The sequence below is a fragment of the Lucilia cuprina genome, chromosome 5 (genome assembly GCF_022045245.1).
Source record: "Lucilia cuprina isolate Lc7/37 chromosome 5, ASM2204524v1, whole genome shotgun sequence".
Classification (NCBI taxonomy): domain Eukaryota; kingdom Metazoa; phylum Arthropoda; class Insecta; order Diptera; family Calliphoridae; genus Lucilia; species Lucilia cuprina.
Window position 1 is genome coordinate 61501728 of NC_060953.1, and position 4089 is coordinate 61505816.

Genomic DNA, 4089 nt, shown 5'->3' on the forward strand with positions numbered 1-4089 from the left:
TAGACTATAGACTAGACTATAGACTAGACTATAGACTAGACTATAGACTAGACTATAGACTAGACTATAGACTAGACTATAGACTAGACTATAGAATAGACTATTGACAATCTTTTGAGGCTAGACTATAGACTAGACTATATACTGGACTATAGACTACACTATATACTAGAATATAGACTAGACTATAGACACTTAACTATACACTAGACTGTAGACTGCGCAATAGACCAGACTTTAGACTATAAACTAGGCTATACTATAGTTATACTAGACTTGACTATTGAACATTTTTCTTGTCAGGTAAATCAGAACTTTTAAAAGTAAAGGTTATTTTTTTTCTCTTAGTGTGTGTTACTTTCATATATTTATTTTGTTTTCTATTCCTGTAATATTAATGACTTGATTTTTATTGGAAATAAGAAAAAGGAAGCTTTTGTAAGTGCAAAGATATTCGAAGAAACATCCCCCCTTTTTACAACGGACTAAGAACATGGCTAGTGGCTGCATTCAACTCAAGCATATAGCCCAAACAAGCAAATAACAACTATTTTTATAAGGATATTAATTTTTTTCTTTTGCTGTGTAATTTTCACCCACTTTCCATTGCAAGAAAACGAAAATGAAAAGGCCAAAAGAATTAATGAAAATTCATAAAAAATTGAAATAAATAAATGGAAGACTCAGTAAATGTTGAAATGTTCTGAAGGGTGGGGAAGGATGAAAATGAGCAGAAGTTTATGAATTACGACAGTAGATGTAAATGAATAAGAAAAATACGTTGAAAAAGAAATTAAAAATTATTTTAAATATAAGAAGAAAAAAATTACCCTAAAGTAGTGCCGGTAATAAGCTCAGCTTGTGCACTTAATGTTTCCGCTATGAATTCATCATTATAAGCATCCTTAGGACGATACCAACGACGACCACCGGGTAATACTAAAGGACGATCCGATGCTGGTGTTAACGGGCCAAAAGCACGTTTCGAACGTTTTGGATTGCTTTTACGCTCCAAATGCTCTTCAAGCTCCTCAATGACATCGTATTTCTGTTTTACAACAATATATTTGTGTGACAAAATGAATAACTTGTTTTTCTTTGCTTTTTTTGTTTTAATATTTTTTGGGTGGTGGTTTTGGTTTTTATATCAATTTTAATATCAATTTTTTGCATAAAAAATGTTTATTTATTGTTGTCGTTTATGTATTTTTATGAGAAAATGTTGTTGAGGTCACAGTGTAGGCAATATGTTTAATGGTCAAGGGGTAAATATTCTCTAATTGTGAATACTGAATTTTTAAAATCAGGTTTCGCCGCTATAAACATATAATGGTACTAAAAAAAAAAAAATTTGTTCCTTTTTTAATAAATATCCTGTAGTACTAGGCAATTTTGTATAGAGGGAGTTAACTTTCCTTTTTATATATGCCCGTATTTATCTTGTAAGTTCAAGTTATTGACTGTCAATATTGTCATTATAAAGATCTAGCCAAAATGTGTCATTTATTTTAATAAGGGTACATTAGTAATTATTTAACCGCTTTCTAACATTTAAATTTTTAAAAGTACCATAATGTTCATGGACATTGTGACACTTATAAAAATGAAAAATATTAAAAAATGTGTTAAGAATCTAGTTTTTCATTCCTTTGTCCTGGATAACTGACCTTCGGCCGGATAAAGGGGTTCAAAACTCTAGGATATTTCGAATACCGTCTTCTCAAAATTAAGTCTTTTTTTATAAATAGACTCTTTGAAATCCATGGACTTTAACTATTTTTCTTATAGACATTATGACACGGTATCTTCTTTTTTTTATCCGATAAATTCATGAAGGAAAGTTTCATTACTTTTAATAAACAAAACTCAGCAAGCACCAGGCTTCATCTCAAAGCATTCGACAACTATTTGTTTTTGTTTATCTCTCTAGGACGCCTTTCATTTTAGAACAGGATTTTTGAAATCGGATTGATTTTGTATCGGTAGTTACAATTAATAAAATCATACAGGGAGGGACGAAGACGGTAATAAAATACATAAATTGATACAATCTATTGTCAAACGGATGTGTATTAATTTTAAATAACACCTAGTTATCATTTTGACAACTATCGTTGTCATTTTGACAAGGCATTGCTGAAATTTCGATTACGCTTTGTGTCATATTACCAACACAATGTTACTATTTCGACAACGCAACGTTCGGTTTAACAACAAATAAATATTATACCAGTCGTAGACCGAATCTGCGTTTACGATTTTACAACGTCATCGATTTGTTTGACAACTATATGTACATACTTTGACAACAAATGTTATTAAAAAATTATAAACATGCTGATGTCAATTTGGCAAAAAGCATATATAAAACTTTCCTCTGTTTAGTTGTTTTGAATTTTTTATATATTTAAATCTTAAGCCCAAAATATTAGATTAAGAACTGCATCAATTGATTACAAATCAAAATTATGAAAATTGAAACAAAACAATGAAAGGGCAGTCGTAGAGGGTCCAGCAAAGAAGTGCTTCCAAAGAAGCGAAAATGAAGTAGAATTTTCTCTATTTAAGTACTGTAGAAGTGATGATATTAGCATAGGCAGAAATAATATGATACGTAGCTTGAAGCCCCATTTGATAAATATTCTGACCTCTTAAAATAAGTACAAGAAATAAATTTCTAAGATATATTAATTTTGAAAATTTATTTTTTTATTTTATTATGTGAAAATAAACCTCAAACGTATTGCCCATACTGCTTTCTTCAACCAAAATAAAATCTATAAAATATAAAATTTATTTTCTTCTATGATTTGTGATGATGGCTTTAAAGTATGATTTTGTGTTTATGTTTTTTATTGTTTAATTTTATATTTTGTTGATATTAAAAAAAAAATCTTAAATAAACATAAAAAAGTTTATATAATAGCACAAAAATTGTAATTATATATTGCAGTAACAAACATTTTAATTTCGTAACATTAAATCTTTTTTATTATAATATTTCGTAATTTTTTTTTTTACTTTTTTAGCTAAATATTTTTTTTCGATTTTATTATTGAGGTTATTTAAGCAGCTTCTTTAAATACAATTTTTTATTATTCAAAGTGTACTGTGAGACGCTGTAAAAAAGTAAATTCTTGAATTTGGACTTTAAAATACTTTTTATTAAGCTTTTAATGTTTTAAAATTAAAGAAAAATATTATTTTTATTATTATGTACTTTTTTGGTAGGGAGGGGGGTAATAACATTTTAGTAGAGAGAAGTATAAATTTAAACACAATTGTTAGAAGTGGATATACATTTAACTGTGGACAAAAAATATTAATTAAATTTGTTTAATAAAATATTATTAAGTAAAGAAATTAATTGACAACGTTTCTCGCAGAGGGGTCCTGCTAGGATAATGTATCTAAATGAAATGTAGATTAGGCGTTTTATAATTGTTTTTTTTTTATTTTCTAAAATTTCTGTGAACAATGTTTATATCAAAATGGGAATTTTCTATCTATAGTAAGTAATTTGTTTATTATATTGCTATTCTTTCCGTTTTTTAATATATCAGATTTCATGTTTTTACAAATAGGAAGTCAAACGGAAACTTTCAACGTGATTTCCGGTCTGTGAAAATAAGCTTTTTAAATATGGAAAAATTAAATGGATATTAAAAAATAAAGAACTTTACTCTTATATTTATACATAAGTATGTATACAATAAAACTTAAATAAATACATTTAAACAAAGATATTCAGTCATATATTATTTTATTTACATAAAAGGAAATTCTCTATAATAATATTTGTCATTTAATACCGCAAACTACAAACAAAATATTGTTTTAAATACGATTTAAATTTGTACTTTTTTATCTATGAAAAACGAATGAAAAAAGTAAAACCATCATTTTAAAAACATTTCCCACCCTTTTAAAAATAATATTTCCAGTTAGTTACCCTTTGACAGCTTTTACAACAAGCCTGCAATTTATACCCTTCACCTTCGTGAGAAGGGTATATATAAGTTTGTCATTCCGTTTGTAATTTCTATAATATAATTTTCCGACCCTATAAAGTATATATATTCTGGATCC

At 27.3% G+C, this 4089-nt stretch overlaps 1 protein-coding gene across 1 annotated transcript in view; it reads right to left on the reverse strand.

The window, feature by feature from the left end:
- Positions 1–4089, reverse strand: part of LOC111675090 (acid sphingomyelinase-like phosphodiesterase 3b) — a 184095-nt gene that overhangs the window by 133015 nt on the left and 46991 nt on the right. The window lies entirely within an intron of this gene.